At 50.0% G+C, this 23,605-nt stretch overlaps 1 protein-coding gene across 1 annotated transcript in view; it reads left to right on the forward strand.

Moving 5' to 3' along the window:
- cusr (Copper-only SOD repeat protein) overlaps positions 1-23,605 on the forward strand; it is a 204,076-nt gene that overhangs the window by 175,758 nt on the left and 4,713 nt on the right. The gene's annotated exons all lie outside the window — the stretch shown is intronic.

Below are 23,605 nucleotides of genomic sequence, written 5' to 3' on the forward strand. Positions count from 1 at the left end.
CTGTTACCGGGCAGAGTATAGTCAATTCAGTGGCCACCAGCCAATCAATCAAACTTGAGTTCCACCCAATCTCTCTCTCTCGTGCCAAAAAATCTAAAGCTCCTGTTTAAACTAGCAGAGGCTGGCAGAGTGTTCTCTCCTGTAACTTCTGAATTCCTCACTTCTCTTTGCTGCATGACTTAAAGACACATGTCTATTAATCATCCATGGATCAATAATGATAATGGCAAAATAAAAGAAAGGGGAAATTAAGGGGAAAATAGAAAGGATTCCAACATTTTATTTACCAAAAACTCATATCAACAAAGAACAAAGAAAAGTACAGCACAGGAACAGGCCCTTCGGCCCTCCAAGCCTGTGCCAACCATGCTGCCCACCTAAACTAAAAATCTTCTACACTTCCGGGGTCCGTATCCCTCTATTCCCATCCTATTCATGTATTTATCAAGATGCCCCTTAAACGTCACTATCGTCCCTGCTTCCACCACCTCCTCCGGCAGCGAGTTCCAGGCACCCACTGCCCTCTGTGTAAAAAACTTGCCTCGTACATCTCCTCTAAACCTTGCCCCTCGCACCTTAAACCTATGCTCCCTAGTAATCGACCCCTCTACCCTGGAAAAAAGCCTCTGACTATCCACTCTATCTATGCCCCTCATAATTTTGTAGACCTCTATCAGGTCGCCCCTCAACCTCCTTCGTTCCAGTGAGAACAAACCGGGTTTATTCAACCGCTCCTCATAGCTAATGCCCTCCATACCAGGCAACATCCTGATAAATCTCTTCTGCACCATGTCTCAAGCCTCCACGTCCTTCTGGTAGTGTGGCGACCAGAATTGAACACTATATTCCAAGAATGGCCTAACTAAGGTTCTATACAGCTGCAACATGACTTGTCAATTTTTATACTCAATGCCCCGGCCAATGAAGGCAAGCATGCCTTATGCCTTCTTGACTACCTTCTCCACCTGTGTTGCTTCTTTTAGTGACCTGTGGACCTGTACACCTAGATCTCTGACTGTCAATGCTCTTGAGGGTTCTACCATTCACTGTATATTCCCTACCTGCATTAGACCTTCCAAAAAGCATTACCTCATATTTGTCCGGAATAAACTCCATCTGCCATCTCTCCGCCCAAGTCTCCATTTAAATCCTGCTGTATCCTCTGACAGTCCTCATCGCAATTCCACCAACCTTTGTGTCGTCTGCAAACTTAGTAATCAGACCAGTTACATTTTCCTCCAAATCATTTATATATACTATGAATAGCAAAGATCCCAGCACTGATCCCTGCGGAACACCACTAGTCACAGCCCTCCAATCAGAAAAGCACCCTTCCATTGCTACCTTCTATGACCTAGACAGTTCTGTATCTATCTTGCCAGCTCACCCCTGATCCTGTGTGACTTCACCTTTTGTACAGTCTGTCATGAGGGACCTTGTCAAAGGCCTTACTGAAGTCCATATAGACAACACCCACTGCCCTACCTGCATCAAACACCTTTGTGACCTCCTCGAAAAACTCGATCACGTTAGTGAGACACGACCTACCCTTCACAAAACCGTGCTGCCTCTTGCTAATACGTCCATTTGCTTCCAAATGGGAGTAGATCCTGTCTCGAAGAATTCTCTCCAGTAATTTCCCTACCACTGACGTAAGGCTCACCGGCCTGTAGTTCCCTAGATTATCCTTGCTCCCCTTCTTAAACAAAGGAACAACATTGGCTATTCTCCAGTCCTCCCGGACATCACCTGAAGACAGTGAGGATCCAAAGATTTCTGTCAAGGCCTCTGCAATTTCCTCTCTAGCCTCCTTCAGTATTCTGGGGTACATCCCATCAGGCCCTGGGGGCCCATCTACCTTAATATTTTTCAAGACGCCCAACACCTTGTCTTCTTGGGTCTCAATGTGACCCAGCCTATCTACACACCCTTCTCCAGACTCAACATCCACCAATTCCTTCTCTTTGGTGAATACTGATGCAATGTATTAATTTAGTACCTCGCCCATTTCCTCTGGCTCCACACATAGATTCCCTTGCCTGTCCTTCAGTGGGCCAACCCTTTCCCTGGCTACCCTCTTGCTTTTTATGTACATGTAAAAAGCCTTGGGATTTTCCTTAACCCTATTTGCCAATGACTTTTCGTGACCCCTTTTAAGCCCTCCTGACTCCTTGCTTAAGTTCCTTCCAACTTTCCTTATATTCCACACAGGCTTCGTCCGTTCCCAGCCTTCTAGCCCTGACAAATGCCTCCTTTTTCTTTTTGACGAGCCTTACAATATCTTTTGTTATCCAAGGTTCCCGAAATTTGCCATATTTATCCTTCTTCCGCACAGGAACATGCCGGTCCTGAATTCCTTTCAACTGACATTTGAAAGCCTCCCACATGTCTGATGTTGATTTACCCTCAAACAGCCACCCCCAATCTAGGTTCTTCAGTTCCTGCCTAATATTGTTATAATTAGCCTTCCCCCAATTTAGCACATTCACCCTAAGAACACTCTTATCCTTGTTCACCTGCACTTTAAAACTTACTGAATTGTGGTCACTGTTCCCGAAATGCTCCCCTACTGAAACTTCTACCACCTGGCCGGGCTCATTCCCCAATACCAGGTCCAGTACAGCCCCTTCCCTAGTTGGACTATCTACATATTGTTTTAAGAAGCCCTCCTGGATGCTCCTTACAAACTCTGCCCCGTCTAAGCCCCTAGCACTAAGTGAGTCCCAGTCAATATTGGGGAAGTTAAAGTCTCCCATCACAACAACCCTGTTGCTTTTACTCCTTTCCAAAATCTGTCTACCTATCTGCTCCTCTATCTCCTGCTGGCTGTTGGGTGGCCTGTAGTAAACCCCCAACATTGTGACTGCACCCTTCTTATTCCTGATCTCTACCCATATAGCCTCGCTGCCCTCTGAGGTGTCCTCCTGCAGTACAACTGTGATATTCTCCCTAACCAGGAGTGCAAGTCCTCCACCCCTTTTACATCCCCCCCATCCTGCCTGAGACATCTAAATCCTGGAACATTTAGCTGCCAATCCTCTCCTTCCCTCAACCATGTCTCTGTAATGGCAATAACATCATAGTTCCAAGTACTAATCCAAGCTCTAAGTTCATCTGCCTTACCTGTTATACTTATTGCATTAAAACATATGCACTTCAGGCCACCAGTCTCACTGTTTTCAGCAACATCTCCCTGTCTGCTCTTCCTCAGAGCATACTGGCCCTATTCCCTAGTTCTCCCTCAATTTTTTCATGTTCTGACCTATTGCTCCGGTACCCACTCCCCTGCCATACTAGTTTAAACGCTCCCATCTGACACAAGCAAACCTCGCGGCCAGGATATTTATACCTCTCCAGTTTAGATGCAACCCGTCCTTCTTATATAGGTCACACCTGCCCCGGATGAATTCCCGGTGGTCCAGATAACGGAAACCCTCCCTTCTACACCAGCTGTCTAGCCACATGTTTAGCTGCTCTATGTTGCTATTTCTAGCCCCACTGACACGTGGCACAGGGAGTAATCCCGAGATTACAACCCTAGAGGTCCTGTCTTTTAACTTTCTGCCTAGCTCCCTGAGCCCCTGCTGCAGGACCTCATGCCCCTTCCTGCCTATGTTATTAGTACCAATATGTACAACGACCTCTGCCTGTTTGCCCTCCCCCTTCAGTATGCCCGCTACCTGTTCGGAGACATTCTGTACCCTGGCACCAGGGAGGCAACATACCATCCTGGAGTCTCTTTTACGTCCTCAGAAGCGCCTATCTGTCCCCTATGACTATTGCTCGTCTGCGCTTTGACCCTACTTGCTGAACATCAGAGGCAGCAGTGGTGCCACTGCTCTGGCTGCTGCTTTCCCCTGATAGGCTATTCCCCCCAACAGTATCCAAAGTGGTATACCTGTTCGTGAGGGGGACAACCACACGGGATTCCTGCACTGACTGCCTGCCCCTTCTGGTGATCACCCATCTCTCTGCCTGCACCTTGCGTGTGACTACATCTCTATAACTCCTATCTATGATGCTTTCCGCCACCTGCAAGTTCCTAAGTGCATCCAATTGCTGCTCCAACCGAACCACGCGGTCTGCGAGGAGCTGCCATTGGTTACACTTGCTGCAGATGTAGTCGACCAGAATGCTGGAAGTGTCACAGATCTGCCACATCTCACAACTGGAGCACTCACCCCGCTGAGTGACATTTAAGCACTAATTAATTAATTTAAAATAAACACTTGAATTATTTTAGATTGAGTTACAATTAACTATATGGCCTTGGCGCTACGATTTTTACTGTAAAATTAAATGCTAAATACCGATTTCTGCCCTCAGGTTTAGTTAATCAATTAGATTTTTTTTTTTGCAATATTATTTTTTTTTCAAATTTAACAGATTCCCAACCAGCCAATCAGGTCACAGCTTTACTGTGATGTCACTTACAGTTCCCAACCCCCCCCCCCCCACAATTTGAAAAGGTAATAAAAATCACTTACCTTCCCAGGATTCTCTCTGGTTCCCTCCCTGCAGATTAACAGTTACAGGCCAGAAGAAAGAGAACAAAACGGTAGGGATAAAGCACCTTCTCCCACTCTGCACTAAATTACCTCACTGCACCAAATTACCAAGTTCCAGTTCCCACTCTGGATGTGTCTCACTCACTCAGGATGTGTCTCCTTCACCTCCGCAAAGCTTCTTTTAGTTTATTTTGATAGTTTATAATTTCATTATCTTTTGCTTTAAAGTGGCATTAACCTATTTATTCAAAATAGGCTAACATAATGACCATCAGATTTTTATGCCAAGAGACAAAACATTCAAATGCCCATTCTGACTGGGAAAGTGTTCCATTTCCTAGTGTTGACATTTTAATCTTAATGAACACAAAAAAACATAAATGTTTCTTAAGATAAAAAGAAACATCTGGGGGAGGTCTTCTGGCTGTTAACGTCGGTGGGGGTCTTCTGATCCCGCTGGCGGCACATAGGGTGGATTCAATGGGAAATCTCGTTGACAGCAGCAGATCCAGAAGATCCAACTACTGGCTGCCTCCTGCCACTGAGAAACACGGGCGTGGTGGGCAGCCAGAGAATCTCGCTCCCTTAACTGTCCCAAACTATGAGATTCAAACCCGTTGAGAATAATTTTCTTATCACCATAAAACCTATTTTTGAAACAGCTCACACATTGTAAAAGAGATGGATCGAGGAGCTGAGTGTGGGTACAGGACACCAATAAGCTCATACTGATGTAGATTGGCAGGATGTGAGTTGGATGATAATTTGTTCCTTGGTGAATTGCTAATCTTAGCCAGGCTTTCTCACGGGCAGGGATTTAAGACTCTTACAGGGAGGAAACACTGAGTCAGTAGCCAAGCTAACATACAGCTCTGCCAAGTACTCAGTAGCACTGACTCGAGAGCACTTTCAGCGGAGTCTGGGAAGAAGCTGATTGATTTATCTCAGGAATTTGCAAAGGGGATCTAGAAAGTAGAAAGTGATTTTTTTTTTAACTGCCGGCTGCATAGACACTTAGTCATCTTTGAGTTAAAATGGAGTCAGAGTAATCCTGAGGGAAGATTTCCTCTGGTTGCTATCTGTCAACAATGTTGTAAACGTTGGCAATTAGAGGAAGTCTTCTTGATATACGGGGATCATGAATATCTTCTTTTAAAATGTTTTTATTTTAATTTTCCAAAGTACTGGACACAAGAAGTCTCCCTGCTGTACGTGTTGCTAATGAGGAAAGTAATTTTCAGAGGAAATCCCTTAATCCTCTTAGTAAACACCAGACGTCAGCAATGAAAAATATTTGTTTCTGAATGATGTGTTGGCGGTGAGCGGGTGAGATTACATCAGGGGAGGCCTAAATTTCCATGTGGGGTCCAGAGGAGCATTTCTGCTTATCCCCACTCAGTAAGAAAAGCCAATCAAAATGTAACCTTTTTTTCCTGTTGTGCCCAAGCGTTCTGAGGGAGAACACACTGCTGCCTTCCACGTAGGCTGTCGGGTTCCGATGAAGTCATGGCAATATGGCCTACAGAGGCTAAAAAAAGCACCCCACCAGCTTCGGGCAGGTCTCTTTGCCGCCTGTTCAGTTGAGCAAGTGAAAGTTGCAGAAGGACAGTTCCCAGCAGCTCTTCAGCAGGTAGAATCATAGAATTTAGAGTGCAGAAGGAGGCCATTAGGCCCATCCAGTCTGCGCCGGCCCTTGATAAGAGCACTCTACCCAAGCCCACACCTCCACCCTATCCCCATAACCCAGAAACCTCTCCTAACCTTTTTTGGACACTAAGGGCAATTTATCGTGGCCAATCCACCTAACCTGCACATCTTTGGACTGTGAGAGGAAACCAGAGCACCCGGAGGAAACCCGTGCAGACTCCACACAGACAGTGACCCAAGCCGGGAATCGAACCTGGGACCCTGGAGCTGTGAAGCAACTGTGCTAACCACTGTGCTACCGTGCCGCCATTGACCCTGTCAATGTTAACTACCTAAAAATGTAGGGACTAAACTCACCCCCTGAGTATCTGACACAACCTTGGGAGTTAAAAGAACAAAGAACAAAGAAAAGTACAGCACAGGAACAGGCCCTTCGGCCCTCCAAGCCTGTGCCGACCATGCTGCCCTTCTAAACTCAAATCTTCGAAAGTTGTTTAGTTGTTTTAAAAATAAATATTTTATTAAAGTATTTATGATTTTGTAACAATAAATACACAAGCAAACATAGTTCAGTGCATAACACATCCCTCCATCTCCCACTGTTCCCTCCTAACTCCCCCCACCCCCTTTACCCCCTAACCCCCCCTTATTGAACCTGCTAACAGTTTAGTTTTCACCGAAGAAGTCGATAAACGGCTGCCACCTCCAAACGAACCCGAACGTTGAAATTCTCAGGGCGAACTTAATTTTCTCAAGTCTAAGAAACCCAGCCATGTCGCAAACCCAAACCCCTGATTTCAGGGTCTTCGAGACCCTCCACGCTAGTAACACCTGTCTTCAGGCTACCGAGGAGGCAAAGGCCAAACTGTCAGTCTCTTTCGCCCCCGGGTCTTTCGACACTCCAAAGATCACCACCTCTGGACTTGGCGTCACCCTCGTTTTTAGTACCATGGACATGACATCCGCAAATCCTTGCCAGAATCCCCTAAGCTTCGGGCATGTCCAAAACATGTGGTTTGCGGGCCCTCCTTCACACCTCACGCACCTGTCCTCCACCACAAAAAACCTGCTTATCCGGGCCACCGTCATGTGTGCCCGGTGAACGGCCTCCGGTTTCGGCTATGCGGAGTTAAGTCGCACGTTCGGCAGCTCCCGACAGAAACGGCCTTTTGGCCTCTTTTCAGGGCCCCAGCGGCATTTGTTCGATGGTTCCCAGTGTGGGAAGGTGACAGTAACATTTCCCCAGCACTGTATGGATTGGACCAGGAGTGGAGCGGTGAAAAAAGTAGTTTTGGAGCAGCGAAAAGTGCGAGGGCGGAAAATCAAGATTGCGGCAGGTGGTGACCAGGCAGCGTGGGCGCAGTGGTCGCAGGAACAGCAGGAGTTTCTCCAGCGCTGCTTCACGGAATTGAAGGCAGAGCTGTTGGAGCCGATGAAGGCTTCGATAGACAAGCTGCTCGAGATCCAGAAGGCCCAAGGGGCGGTGAATCTGGAGCTGCAGCAAAAGGCCTCGGAGAACGAGGATGAGATCTTGGGCCTGGCGGTGAAGGTAGAGGCGCACGAGGCGATGCATAAGAAATGGCAGGAGAAGTTCGAGGACGTGGAGAACCGGTCGAGGAGGACGAACCTGCGGATTCTGGGTCTCCTGGAGGGAGTGGTCGGATGTTGGAGCATACGTGGTCATGATACTGATCACGTTGATGGGCGCGGGGGCCTTCCCGGGGCCCCTGGAGCTGGAGGGGGCCCACCGAGTCCTGGCGAGGAGGCCCAAGCCCAACGAGCCGCCGCGGGCGGTATTGGTGCGGTTCCACCGCTTGGTGGACAGGGAGTGTGTCCTAAAATGGGCAAAGAAGGAGCGGAGCAGCAGGTGGGAGAATGCAGAGGTCCGGATATATCAGGACTGGAACAAGGAGGTGGCCAAGAAGAGGGCCGGGTACAATCGGGCTAAGGCGGCTCTGCATCGGAAGGGGGTGAAATTTGGAATGTTGCCATCGGCGCAACTGTGGGCCACTTTCAAGGACCCCCACCACTACTTCGAGACGCCGGAGGAGGCGTGGACCTTTATCCAGGCCGAAAAGATGGACTCGGATTGAGGGTCGGATGCGAGGGGATGGCGAGAGGGGATTGATGTGATTGTTGTGTTTTGGGGGGATGTTCTGTTCTGTTTGGTACTGGGTTTTTTTGGGTGCTGGGTGGGGTAGGGTGAAATGGTTCATAGTGGGGGTTTGTTGAGAGTGTGGGCGTCGGTGGTTGGAGGAGGGGGCCCCATTGGGGGGAAGGGGAGAGGGGAGGCCCGAGGTGGGGGAGCTGGGATCAGGCCGCGAAAGTGAGCTGCGCCTGAGGGGGAGGGGCCGGCTTGGTGGAAAGCGCGGGCTTTTCCCCGCGCTAGGGAAGGATAGGGGCGGGGTCAGGGGGAGGGGTGGTGCTGGAGAGGAGCACCCACTGATGGACAGGAGGGGGGGGGAAGATTCTCACACTGGGAGGCCGTTGGATAGGTGGGTGCGGCCAGGGTCAGCAGGAGTCAGCTGACTTACGGGAGTGCTATGGGGGGAGCAACGCAGCTAGGGGGGGACCTAGCTTGGGGGGGAGGGGAGGGGGGGGAACTGGGTTGCTGCTGCATTGGCCAAAGGGAAGCTGGAGCCTGAAGAGAGAGTCGGGGCGGGGGTTTGCCGCTGGGCGGAAAGGAGTGTGCGGGAGGCGCGGGCACGTGGCTGGCCTAGAAAGGGAGATGGCTAATCGGCGGGGAGCAGCCCCCTGGGAGGGAGGGGGCGGGCGGGGGGGGGGGGGGGGGCAGGGGGGCAGCCCCCTGATCCGGCTGATAACTTGGAATGTGAGAGGCCTGAACTGGCCGGTCAAGAGGGCCCGTGTGTTCGCGCACCTGAAGGGACTGTAGGCAGATGTGGTTATGCTCCAGGAGACGCATTTGAGGGTAGCAGATCAGGTTAGGCTGAGAAAGGGGTGGGTAGGGCAGGTTTTCCACTCAGGGTTGGACGCAAAGAATCGATGGGTGGCGATTTTGGTGGGGAAGCGGGTGTCGTTTGAGGCGCTGAGCATCGTGGCAGACAATGGAGGTAGGTATGTGATGGTGAGTGGTAAGCTGCAGGGGGTGCGGGTGGTCTTGGTGAATGTATATGCCCCGAATTGGGACGTTGCCGGATTTATGCGGCGCATGTTGGGCCGGATTCCGGACCTGGAGGCAGGGAGCTTGATAATGGGGGGGGGGACTTTAATAAGGTAGTGGACCCAGCATTGGACCGCTCCAGGTCCAGGACGGGTAAGAGGCTGGCGGCAGCCAAGGTGTTGAGGGTTTTTATGGACCAGATGGGAGGAGTGGACCCATGGAGGTTTGTTACACTGGGGGCCAGGGAATTCTCTTTCTTTTCCCACGTCCATAAAGCCTACTCCAAGCCTATTGACTTCTTCGTTTTGAGCGGGGCGCTGATCCCGAGGGTGGAGGACACGGAGTATTCGGCCATAGCCATCTCAGACCATGCCCCGCACTGGGTGGAGCTCGAGCTAGGGCAGGAGAGGGACCAGCGCCCGCTGTGGCGCCTGGAGGTGGGTTTGCTGGCGGATGAGGAGGTGAGCGGGCGGATCCGGGGGTGGATTGAAAGATACCTAGAGGTGAACGATAATGGGGAGGTACAGGTAAGGGTGGTCTGGGAGGCGCTGAAGGAGGTGATTAGGGGAGAGCTAATCTCCACGAGGGCCCACAAGGAGAAGAAGGAGAGGAGAGAGAGGGAGAAGTTGGTGGGGGAGATTTTAAGGGTGGTTAGGAGGTATGCAGAGGTCCCCGAGGAGGGGCTACTCAAGGAGCGATAAAGCCTCCAGGTCGAGTTCGACCTGTTGACTACCAAGAAGGTGGAGGTGCAGTGGAGGAAGGCGCAAGGGGCGGTGTATGAGTAAGGGGAGAAGGCTAGCCAGATGCTGGCACACCAGCTGCGGAAGCAGGAGGTGGCGAGGGAGATTGGGGGAGTTAGGGATAAAGGGGGGAACACGGTGCGGTGGGAATAAATGGGGTATTTAGAGACTTCTATGAGGGGCTGTATAGGTCTGAGCCCCCGACGGAGGAGGGGGGGATGCGTCGTTCTCTGGACCGGCTGAGGTTCCCGAGGGTAGAGGAGGGGCAGGTGGCGAGGCTTCGGGCAGCGGTAGGGCTGGAGGAGCTGACTAAGGGGCTGGGGAGTATGCAGGCGGGGAAGGCACCGGGCCAGATGGGTTCCCGGTGGAATTTTACAGGAAGTATATGGACCTGTTGGGCCCACTACTAGTGAGGACTTTCAATGAGGCGAGGGAGGGGGGGCCCTATCCCCGACAATGTCCAGGGCGCTGATCTTGCTGATCTTGAAGCGGGACAAGGACCCATTACAGTGTGGGTCGGACAGGCCAATCTCTCTCCTCAACATGGACGCGAAGCTGTTAGCAAAGGTGTTGGCTACCAGAATTGAGGACTGTGTTCCGGGGGTGATCCACGAGGACCAGACGGGTTTCGTGAAGGGAAGGCAGCTAAACACCAATGTGCGGAGGCTCCTAAATGTAATCATGATGCCTGCAGTGGAGGGGGAAGCGGAGATAGTGGCGGCTATGGATGCGGAGAAGGCCTTCGATAGGGTGGAGTGGGGGTACCTGTGGAAAGTGTTGAGGAGGTTCGGGGAGGGGTTCGTTAGTTGGGTTAGGTTACTGTACGAAGCCCCGGTGGCGAGTGTGGCCTCAAATTGGAGGAGGTCGGAATACTTTTGGCTGTACCGGGGGACGAGGCAGGGGTGCCCCCTATCCCCCCTGCTATTTGCGTTGGCAATTGAACCTTTGGCGATGGCTTTGACGGAGGTGTGGGTTGGAGAAAGCAAGGTCTCGGCGATCTACCAGGAGATGCAGGAGGAGACCTCGGTGGAGGAGCTGAAAGGTAAATGGGAGGAGGAGCTGGGGGAGGAGATAGACGAGGGTACGTGGGCGGATGCCCTAGGTAGGGTAAATTCTTCCTCCTCTTGCGCCAGGCTTAGCCTGATCCAATTTAAGGTTCTGCACAGGGCGCACATGACTGGCGCAAGGCTAAGGCGTTTTTGGGGAGTGGAGGACAGGTGTGTGAGGTGTTCGGGGAGCCCAGCAAAGCATGCCCAAATGTTCTGGGCGTGCCCAGCGCTGGATGGGTCCTGGAGGAGCGTTGCGTGGACGGTGTCTAAGGTGGTAACCACCCGGGTTATGCCGAGTTGGGGGCTCGCGTTATTTGGGGTATCGGACGAGCCGGGAGTGCAGGAGGTGAAAGAGGCCAGTATTCTGGCCTTTGCGTCCCTGGTAGCCCTTGCGGAGGATTCTGTTACAGTGGAAGGATGAGAGGCCCCCAAGCGTGGAAGCCTGGGTCAGCGACATGGCAGGATTCATTCAATTGGAGAGGGTAAAATTTGCCTTAAGAGGATCTGTACAGGGGTTCTTCAGGCGGTGGCAACCGCTCCTCGACTTTCTAGTGGAGCGTTAGGAGGTGGTCAGCAGCAGCAGCAACCCGGGGGGGTGGGGGATATTTTGTGTTTACTACTGTGTTTATTATCGTTTAATGGAAACTTGTATAGTTGGGGAATACGTGACATAGCTAAAAGATGTTTATTTATGTGTTCTTTGTTTTTCTTCTTTCTGTAAGTGGGGGGGGGGGTTTGTTGAAAATATGTAAAAAATTTGAATAAAAATATATATATTTTTTAAAATGTATGCCCGGTGAACTACCTTGAATTGTATCAGGCTGAGCCTGGCGCATGATGAAGTTGCGTTGACTCTGCTCAGAGCCTCCTCCCACAGACCCGCCTCTAACCCCTTTCGCAACTCATCTTCCCATTTACGTTTTTATCTCACCTATCTGGCTTTCCTCCCACTCCATAAGATTTCCAATACCTTCCCCTCCCCCACCCCCATTCTAGAGACCACCTTGTCCTGTGTCCCCTGTGGCGGGAGAAACGGAAAGGTCAAAATCTGCCTGCCCACAAAATCCCTTACCTGCAGATAACGAAACACATTCCCTCCCGGCAATTCAAACTCCTCTGGCGTTCACTTTCGTTATGTGTCGTGAAGTCTCAAGGTATCAGGTCAAACATACGCGGGAGGACTTGTGGCACTGCGGCAGTGTCCTAACTTCTGAGCCAGAACCTCCAGGTTTAAGTCCAACCCCGGACCTGTTGGCCACGGAAGGAGCATTAATAACGCCCCCCAACGGGCTGATAATCAGCTCGGGAATCCGTCCACAACATCCTTCACTATTCCCCAAAGGGAAACAAGTGTATGTGTGAAGATGAACTAAAACAAACACCTCCCCCCACCCCCCCCCCAACCCTTTCAGCTGATGAATGAGTACACCTCCATGTTGAATACTTCTTGGAGAAAGCACTGAAGGTGGCAAGGGGCAGAATGTACTCTGGTTTGGGCCTTCAAAGTCCATCACCAAGACTGGCTCGGTAGCACCACTACTGACCGAGCTGGATGGGCCCTAAAGTACATGGTTGCTAGGTGGTGAGGGAACCAGCATGAGGGAAAAACATACTTGACTTCATCCTCCCCAACCTGCCTGCCGCAGATGCTTCTATCCATGACAGTATCGATAGGAGTGACCACCGCACAGTCCTTGTGGCGTGAATTCCCATCTTCACATTGAGGATACCGTCCACTGTGTTGAGTGACACGACCACCATGTTAAATGGGATAGATTTTGAACAGATCTAGCAACTCAAGACTTGGCGCCCATGAGGCGTTGTGGGCCATTAGCAGCAGCATCCTCGTACTCAACCTCAATCTGTAACCCCATGGCCTGGCAAATATCCCACTCTGCCATTACCATCAAGCCAAGGGATCAACCTTGGTTCAATGAAGAATGAAGGAGGGCTTGCCAGGAACAGTACCAGGCATACCAAACAATCCGGGAAAGTGACAGCACAGGACAACCTTTTTGTGTCAAACAGCATAAGCAACAGGTGATAGGCAGAGCAAAGCAATTCCACAGCCAATGGATTAGCTCTAAGCTCCGCAGTCCTGTCACGTCCAGCCGTCAATGGTGGTGGACAGTTAAACAACTCACTGGAGGAGGAAGCTCTACAAATGTTCTCATCCTCAGTGATGGGGGAGCCCAGAAAATCAGTGCAAAAGATAAGATCAGTGCTATAATCTTCAACCAGAAGTGCCAAGTGGATGATCCATCTCAGCCTCCTGCTGAGGTTCCCAGCATCACAGATGCCAGTCTTCCGCCAATTTGATTTACTCCACATGATAACAAAAACAGCTAAAGGCATCGGAGACGGCGAAGGCTATGGACCCTGACAACATTTCAGCAATAGTACTGACAACTTGTGCTCCAGGGTTTGCCATACCCTTAGCCAAGCTGTTCCAGTACAACTACAACACTGGTATCTACCTGTCAATGTGGAACATTACCCAGGCATGTCCTGCAGACATAAAGCAGGGCAAATCAAACATGGCCAATTACCGTCCCATCAGTCTACTCTCAACCATTGGTTACGTGATGGAAGGCGGCCCCAACAGTGCTATCAAGTGGCACTTGCTCAGCAATAACGCTTAGTTTGGGTTCTGCTAGGGCCACTCAGCTCCTGACCTCATTCCAGCCGTGGTTCAAACATAAATGAGTTGATCTCCAGAAGTGAGGTGAGAGTGACTGTCCTTGATATCAGGGCCACATCGAGGAGCCAAGCAAAACTGGAGTCAATGGGCATCACGGGGAAAACTCTCCGCTCGTTGGAGTCATCCCTAGCACAAAGGAAGATGGTTTCGCTTGTTGGAGGTCAGTCACCACAGTCCCGGGACATCACTGCAGAAGTTCCTCAGGGGAGTGTCCTAGGCCCACTCACCTTCAGCTATTTCATCAATGACCTTCCTTCAATTCTAAAGTCAGAAATTGAGTTGTTTGCTATTGACTGCACAATGTTCAGTACCACCCACAACTCCTCCGTTACTAAAGCAGTCCATGTCCAAACAAAACAAGACCTGGACAATATCCAGTTTTGGGCTGATGAATGGCAAGTAACCTTCACACCACACAAATGCCAGGCAACAGCCACCTGCAACAAGAGAGAATTGAACCATTGCCCCATGACATGGATTACCATCACTAAATCTCCCACTATCTTCGGGATTATGATTGACCAGAAACTGAACTAGACTAGCCATATAAATATTGTGGCTACCAGGGCAGGTAAGCAGCTAGGAATCCTGTGGTGAGTAACTCCCCTCCTGACTCCTAAAGCCTGTCCACCATCTACAAGGCGCAAGTGAGGAGTGCGATTGAATACTCTCCCCTTGCCTGGATGAGTGCAGCTCCAACAACACTCAAGAAACTTGGCACCACCCAGAACAAAGCAGCCCGCTTGACTAGCACCCTTTCCACAAACATTCACTCCCTCCACCACTGACGCACAGTAGCAGCCGTGTGTACCATCTACAAGGTGCACTGAAGGAACTCACAAAGGTTCCTTAGACAGCATCTTCCAAATCCACGACCCCTACCATCTAGAAGAATAAGGGCAGCAGACACATGGCAACTCCGCCATCTGGTGGTTGACCTCCAAGCCACTCACTATCCTGACTTGGAAATATATCGCCATTACTTCACTGTCGCTGGGTGAAAATCCTGGAGCTGACTCCCTAACAGCACAGTGGGTGCACCTACGCCATACGGCTTGCAGTATTTCGAGAAGGCAGTTCACTGCCACTTTCAAGTGCAACTAAGGATGGGCAATGATTGCTGGCCTCGCCAGCAAAGCCCACATGAAGGAATTTTTAAAAATGTGTCTATAGTTCAAGGGTACATTGAGAATAGTTTTCAAATTGAATGGACTGGAATTGGGATGGGTCTACAGCAGGCAGATGACCTGCTCAGCCAGATTACCACTCGTGAGAAAGTGAAAATCACATTCCAGTGTGTCAGGTCAAACATGGAAACCCTTTCATTGTGTGGAACTGATTAACTGATCTGCCACAAATATAGATTGGTGATAATTTAAGCACTCCCTGATTGCAGTGCAGGGAAAGATTTTAATGTTCTTGTGAAACCACTTTGCTGTCATGCTAAAATTAAAATTTACAGTGCTGGATACTATTCAAGAATTTTATTTCTTTGAGATTAAAGTAACTATTTTACCATTAGATAGCCTGGCAACGTAGCACTGATCTGGAAATATATTAAGCTGTGTAACTTGAATTTTCTTTTACAATGAGGACTGAATTTTCAACTGGGTCGCGGAGGCACCGATCGTGCTACTTAAAAAAAGATTTCCTGCCCATTTCTGAAGCCACACCATTTCCCAACTGGCTCTTGGTGGGCAGAGCATGCCTAGTGTGCAAACCTGCCCCTGCTGATGATGTGTTTCTCATTTTAAATGGGGAACCATAATTAGATTTTCTCCTGCACAACATTTTCGCCAGGCGGGGCTTTTGGAAGCCTGTTAATAGCATGCCAGGTTTGAGAGTTCACAAAGAAAATGGAAAGGCTGCTGAGGAGCCATGAAAATTCCGAAGGGTAGGCGTAAAATATTTTGACACCTTCACCGGTCACTGTTAGGTGCTGTATTGTAATGTAGGTGTGTTCTGAATGCAATGATTCATCATTTATGTGCAGAGGTTAATTGACCCTTACATTGGACAGTATTGTGTAATCGTTTTCATTGGGGAAGGGACAGGGGATCAGTTTGCTCAGTTGGCTGGACGGCTGGTTTGCGATGCGGAGCAATGCCAACCGCCCGGTTCAAATCCTGTACCAGCTGAAGTTATTCTTCTCCACCTTACCCCATTGCCTGAGGTATGGTGACCTTCGAGTTAAATTATCGCCAATTAGCTCTCTCTCAAAGGCGGGCGAAGCCTATGGTACTCTGGGACTTTGGCAACTATCACCTTCACTTTGATTTGTTCTCATGCATTACAATACTTGTTCCAAGTGTATTGGTTTATTGTCACGTGTACCGAGGTACAGTGAAAAATATTGTTCTGCGTGCAGCTCAGACAGGTCATTCCGTACATGAAAAGAAAATACATAATAAGGCAAATATAAAATACACAATGTAAATACATAGACGCAGGCAGCGGGTGAAGATGTGTGAAGAGATCAGATCAGTCCATGAGCCCATAAGAGGGTCGTTTAGGAGTCTGGTAACATCTCCCTGGGTAGAAGCGGGGAAGAAGCTGTTTTTGAATCTGTCAGTGCATGTTCTCAGACTTTTGAATCTCCTGCCTGATGGAAAAAGTTGGAAGAGTGAATAAACCGGGTGGGAGGGGTCTTTGATTATGCTGCCTGCTTTCCCAAGGCAGCAGGAGGTGCAGACAGAGTCAATGGATGGGAGGCGGGTTTGTGTGATGGACTGGGCAGTGCTCACGACTCTGTAGTTTCTTCTGGTCTTGGGCCGAGTAGCTGCCATACCAGGCTGTGATGCAGCCAGATTGGATGCTTTCTATGGTGCACGTGTAAAAGTTGGTAAGAGTCAATGTGGACAGGATGAATTTCCTTAGTTTCCTGAGGAAGTTGTTGCTGGTTTTCTCCTTGGTTCAATTGCTCTGTTTTATTACCTTTGCTCTCGAGTCGCCAGGTATCTTTATGATACCGCCACAAGGTTCAAGTCCGAGTAATGATCAATAACCCAATACACCGATTAGTAAGATTCAAATCAAAGCACATTTATTATACACAGTAATTGCTACTCATACACAAATTCTACGTCTAAGCTACTTCTACAACTAAACAGGCCTATACTTAACTTCGGACTAGCCCACCAGGTCAGGGGAACAAATGGCCTTTCGTTCGGGTTCTGAGTCTGCGGGATTCGAAGCTGGTACGGATTGGTAGCTAGGAGCGCCTATCTCGTAGCGAGCGTTGAATTAAGACTTGCTGATTTCGATGATCACTGGAGTCACTGCGCCGGTCACGGTCAATGTTGGTTCCTTTTGCTGGGTGACCCGGGCAGGAAGAAGAGAGCGGTGAAGAGAGGTGAAGAGTGAAGAAGAGCGCAATCTGAACTTGGGGCTCAACTCTTATAGTCCCCAGGGGCTTCCCGCCTTTCGGGGCGGACCCTGTACCTGGTCCCAAGTGATTGGACTTTGTCCCAATCGCTTGGTTCGATTTTCTCCAATACTGGAGCAGTTCCCTGATCGATGGGCGGTCTTGAGGTGCTCGTTCACCTCCCTTTGTGTTGGCTCATGCTGGCGCCGAGGAGTCTGGCTTTGCTTTGTGTGTCAAAATGTTACTTATTGTTCCCGGGGATTGCTCATCAGTATGCAGATGGCTGTTTACTTTGTTATGCTGATGGTCGCTGGTATCGATGTTGTCTGGGTTTTGCAGAGGTAAATACACAGCAAACCTGCAGCTGCTGGTTTTTGTCTTGTTGGCTGACTTTCCCATCAGCCTTTGCCGTTCACCATTTTAAATCGGGAGTTGGTCACTTCAGGTGGTTACAAAGTATACGTGCTGTTGTGCTTTCTTGGTCGTAGCGTCGACGTGGGTGGACCAGGACAGATTTTTGGTGATGTGCAACCTAGGAATTTGAAGTTATCAACCATCTCCACCTCGGCCCCGTTGATGCAGACAGGAGTGTGTACAACGCTTTGCTTTCTGAAGTCAGTGACCAGCTCTTTAGTTTTGCTGGCATTGAGGGAGAGATTGTTGTCATTGCACCACTCCACTAGGTTCTCTATCTCCCTCCTGTACTCTGATTCAGCGTTGTTCGAGATCCAACTCACTATGGCCGTATCATCAGCAAACCTGTAGATGGAGTTGGAACTAAATTTTGCCTCGCAGTCATGTGTGTATAGGGAGTAGAGTAGGCGGCTAAGTACGCAGCCTTGTGGGGCCCCGGTATTGAGTACTATCGTGGAGGAGGTGTTGTTTATTCTTACTGATTGTGGTCTATGTGTCAGAAAGTCGAGGATCCAGTTGCAGAGTGAGGAGCCAAGTCCTAGGTTTTGGATCTTTAATATGATCTTGGCTGGGATTATGGTGTTGAAGGCGGATCTGCAGTCAATAATTGATGTAGGAGACTTTGTAGTCATGCTGCTGAAGGGATCAGTGTAGGGCCAGGGAGATGCCGTTTGCTGTGGACCAGTTACGGTGGTATGCGAATTGCAGTGGACCTCGGCATTCTGGGACGATGGAGTTGATGTGCCTCATGACCAAGCACTTCATTACAATTGATGTCAGGGCCACCGGACGGTAGTCATTGAGGCACGTTGCCTGGTTCTTCTTTGGCACCGGTATGATGGTGGTCTTCTTGAAGCAGGTGGGGACCTGGGACCTCGGAACGGAAAAGGGAGAGTTTGAACATATGTCCGTGAACATATCTGCCAGGGGGTCCGGGCAGGCTCTGAGTATGTGACCAGGGACCCCGTCCGGGCCCGTCGCCGTCCGAGGGTTCACTTTCAGGAAGGCCGATCTGACTTCGGAAGCTGTGACGGAGGGTATGGGTGTGTTTTGGGCTTCTGTGGCACTCAACAGCGGTTTGATGGTTTCCTGCTCGAACTGAGCATAGAATGCATTGAGTTCATCAGGGAGGGGTGCGCTGCTGCCAGAGATTCTGCTCCGCTTCGCTTTGTAGCCCGTTACATTGTTCAAGCCTTGCCACAATCAATGAGAGTCTGTAACATTAGTCTGTGACTCTAGCTTGGTTTGATATTGTCTCTTGACATCCCTGATGAATTTGCGGACGTCGTACCTGGATCTCTTGTATCGGTCAGGGTCGCTTGACTTGAACGCCTCAGACATGGTGGTGGATGAAATGGCTTTGGCTCTGAAACTCTTACACCCAAAAGGATGCTCGACTTCTTCCTTTCTATTATATTGGGCTCTCAGCTTAATTCATCCTCTTGGGGTGGGCGCACGGTATCGTGTGGGCGGCACGGTATCACAGCAGTTAGCACTGTCGCTTCACAGCGCCAGGGACCCGGGTTCCATTCCCGGTTTGGGTCACTGTCTGTGAAGAGTCTGCACATTCTCCCCGTGTCTGCGTGGGTTTCCTCCGGGTGCTCCGGTTTCCTCCCAGAAGTCCTGAAAGACGGCAGGTTAGGTGAATTGGACATTCTGAATTCTCCCTCTGTGTACCCAAACAGGCGCCGGAATGTGGCGACTAGGGGATTTTAACAGTAACTTCATTCACAGGGCTAAATCGCTGGCTTTGAAAGCAGACCAAGGCAGGCCAGCAGCACGGTTCAATTCCCGTACCAGCCTCCCCGAACAGGCGCTGGAATGTGGCGACTAGGGACTTTTCACAGTAACTTCATCTGAAGCCTACTTGTGACAATAAGCGATTTTCATTTCATTTCATGTAAGCCTACTTGTGACACGACTAAAGATTATTATTATTATTTTGGGGTCGCCATCTTGGGCAACTTCCCACAGGCCTGGAAAGCTCATAATGTTGCCTGTAGTAGCAGTGTGTATCTGACACCGAATGAACTTGATGCTCTCCTTCTGCAGCCATCATTTTAACAGTGATAAACCATTTTTTACTTTGAGAATTGGCTCTGCCACCCTGTTCTAGGGTGTAGACTGATATTTCAAATCGTCATCCGACAACTCTCCAACAACCATCTTCATAGGCTTGCATTTCTTCTTTGCAGCAAAACACTTGCATGCAAAATGATTCAGCATTCAGTGAGAGCACTGTTTTTCCCATACTGGGCATGTTTCCTTTTCTTTCACATGACATCCTCTGCAGCAATATTTACTCCAGTCTTGATCTTTCTGCTAGCCCGTCTGTAACTATTTCTTCCCTTTCTCGAGTGTTTTGTGCTTGTAAGGCCTAGACTGCCTCTCAGCATACTGCAAAGCCTCGTCTCTTCCCCCAATAATAATCTTCAGTTGATGATTAGCAACCTCAGAGTTTCTGTGCATGTCAGTAGCTTCCTTAAGAGTAGAGCTGGGAATTTCTGCTCTTGTTGTTGCCGGGGGGGGGGTTCGGCAACAGAAAATCTTGTGAGGTTTTCAAATTGCGTTTCACGCCGACGTAAATGCCTGACACGATTATCCCGTCCTCCGCCAGTGATGCAATGCATGTCATTTCCATATATTAGCAGATAATTATCAGGCCTTTGTGCCTGAACGTTCATTCACATCGACGTGAGGGGAGACTGGCGTGAAGCCCAACTGGCCTTCCAAGGCGTGCACCTGACGAGCACATCTCCCAGAGGAGCTCAGGAGAGTGTATTGCTCAGAGAGGAAGAGGGCCACGCCTGGGCAAGGCCCCTTCCGCCAGCTGTGCAGCTGACAAGAGCCCGATGGTGCATCCCTAAGAGAAGGCCTGCCACACCATATGCCATTCAAGTACTTGACAGGCCAATGGCGAGACTTCCCCTCGATCAAGGACCTGGGAGCAGATGTCCTACCAGACAACAGCTGTCCACGAATCAGAAGCCGGAAGCTTTATTGAATGGCAGCACCACTGGGAGATGGTGGCTGTTGTTGGTAAGACACCTGTCCAAGGTCTAGTACTGTCACTGGACCCCAGGCCATAGGTGAGTCATGGCATGAGGGGCTGGGAGGGTCGCATGGCCGGGGTTGAGGAAGGTTTGCAGAAAGTGGAGGGAGTGGCTTTCAGCATACCCCTCCTTCATATTGCCTGATTCATTGATCAAGTATCCAGAACCTGTGAATGAGGGACTCCACCCCCGAAAGCCTGCAAACAACCTCCCTCGAGTTTCCTTGTTGTATTCCCTGCATGGCTAGCCTCACCTAATGCTGGATTAATACCAGTGGCAGCGTGATAAGGAAGGGCCTTCATTTTGGCGGAGCAGGAAGACCATCCACGAGCTTTCCCAATGCAGATTTAATCAGGGTGGGGGTGGGAAGGTGGCCGTGGCCCACCGGCCACCATCATGCCCAATTAAATGCCCGACCGCCACCAAACTCACCACAGGGGAAGGCACTGATTATCACCCCTGCTGCTGGAAGTAGAAAAAATGGTCTGTACCTGTTCCCCTTCCATTGATTGACAGGCACTTTGCTTTGAAATGGAAATGGGTATCTTTCTGTCAGTACGGCTGGAAAGATTTGTTTTGATAGTTGTTCCATGATTAATACTTGGCTGGGTTTCAACTCAGCATGTGTTTTTATTGATCTAAAAACTATTTAAACTTTTACGAGTCTATAATAACAGGATGTCTTTAATGTAGTTTCTTATTTGTTTACAAACCTGGGGCGGGATTCTCCGACCCCCCGCCAGGTCGGAGAATCGCTGGGGGGCGGCGCGAATCCCGCCCCCACCGGCCGCCGAATTCTCCAGCACCGGAGATTCGGCGGGGGCGGGAATCACGCCGGTTGGTAAGCCCCCCCCCCCCCGGCGATTCTCCGGCCCGCGATGGGCTGAAGTCCCGCTGCTGTAATGCCGGTCCCGCCGGCGTGAATTAAACCACCTCCCTTATTGACGGGACCAGGCGGCGCGAGCGGGCTCCGGGCTCCTGGGGGGGGCGCGGGGCGATTTGGCCCCGGGGGGTGCTCCCACGGTGGCCTGGCCCGCGATCGGGGCCCACCGATCCGCAGGAGGGCCTGTGCCATGGGGGCACTCTTTCCCCTCCGCATCGTCCATCGCCTCCGCGATGGATGACGCGGAGGTAACCTCCCCCCCTGCGCATGCGCGGGGATGATGTCAGCAGCCGCTGACGCTCCCGCGCATGCTCGGACCTCCGCCATCCGGCGGAGACCCTTCGGCCCCGGCTGGCGTGGCGCCAAAGGCCTTCCACGCCAACCGGTGGGACAGCAACCACTCTGGCGCGGGCCTTGCCCCTAAAGGTGCGGAGAAATCCGCACCTTTGGGGCGGCCCGACGCCGGAGTGGTTGACGCCACTCCATCCCGCCGGGACCCCCCGCCCCGCCGGGTAGGGGAGAATCCCGCCCCTGATAGGCACTTAAAGGATTACGCCATTTTTATCCCTTGGGCTATTTGGTCCTGTACCTCTGCCAGTGAGTTTGAATTCAGGGTTTTCTTATAGTTCAAGGTCATGTGCCTGAAGAAAGGTCGTTGATCTGAAGCCCTTAAACCTATTTCTCTTTCCACAAATGCTGCCTGTCTTACTGATTATTCCTGGCATTTTCTGTTCATATTTTAGTTTACATTGCATGTTAATTACATTTTGGTACAAGTTGCTGCTAAAATATGAATCAACTTTTCTGCTCTATTGTAAATCAATTGGGTATCAGTGCCCCAGTCAGTGATCAGTTATACGAAAAGAAACTCCATCCAATATTTATTTGATGGTTTATGTGGGGATTTGATGAAATGGACATATAAGCTTTGCTGTTGCCTGGAACCAAAGATCGTAAGAACCTCAGTTAATGTTATGTAAAATAGTATAAGCAACACATACAGTAGACATTTGCAAACAAGACCAGAAGAGATGTAACACTACTCACATTGGTAACCCAAGGCCAGCTGCTGCAGCATAACCAGAACAAATTGCTTAGCATGCCAGCTGATCTGTTATCGCTTTGCTTTGCCCAGAGATTGGTCGTTGCCTTGTCTCCTTCACTCGTCTGCAAAGATGTGGCATTGGGCAGAAATATAACTTCTGTGTATCTCCCCAGTGTTCCTAACCACACCTGGCGGCACGGTGGCACATCGGGTAACACTGCTGCCTCACAGCTCCAGGGACCCGGATTCAATTCTGGCCTCGGGTGACTGTCTGTGTGGAGTTTGCACTTTCTCCCCGTGTCTGCGTGGGTTTCCTCCGGGTGCTCTGTTTCCTCCCACAGATGTGCAGGTTAGGTGGATTGGCCATGCTAAATTGCCCCTTAGTATCCAAAAGGTTAGGTAGAGTTACTGGGTTATGGGGATAGGATAGAGGTGTGGGCTTAAGTAGGGTGCATACTTGATAGGCTGAATGGCCTCCTTCTTCACTGTAGAGATTCTATGTAAGGATTCTTTGGGGGAAAAAAATCGACTCACCTACGCATTTACTAACGTTCAGGCCAGACATTTTTAACTTGCCATATGTCAGCTAATTCGGTAAAAATGGCATGTGTCTTCCCATACTCTATTACAATCCGATGGAGTTCTCTGAGGGACACCAAGTTCTGCATTTCCTGGACAATTGCGTTGAGAAGATCCCGGCAGAAATGCGGATCAGTGTCGGGACGGGAACATTCCTGGATGGAGTGGCAATCCAAAGATAATTGTAGCTCCTCCAAAGATCTGAGCCAATCTGCTTTAGTGATATGAGTTGAGGGTTGGTTGGCCAAGATGTCAGCAGAATACATCTCTCTTTGAATAGTGCCATAGAGCTTTTACTTTCACCCGAGGAGGTCTTGGTTTAACATCTCATCAGGAAAAAGGCATCTTTGACAGTGTAACACTGCCTTAGTTTTGCACTAAATGATCAGCTTAAATTACATACTCAAATTTCCAGATTGGGGCTTGAATCTACAACTTTTGGATTCAAATGTGAAGGTTATAGCCAAGACTAAGGGTGTTTATGATCAGTATTCCTCAAAG

The sequence above is a fragment of the Scyliorhinus torazame genome, chromosome 16 (genome assembly GCF_047496885.1).
Source record: "Scyliorhinus torazame isolate Kashiwa2021f chromosome 16, sScyTor2.1, whole genome shotgun sequence".
Lineage (NCBI taxonomy): Eukaryota > Metazoa > Chordata > Chondrichthyes > Carcharhiniformes > Scyliorhinidae > Scyliorhinus > Scyliorhinus torazame.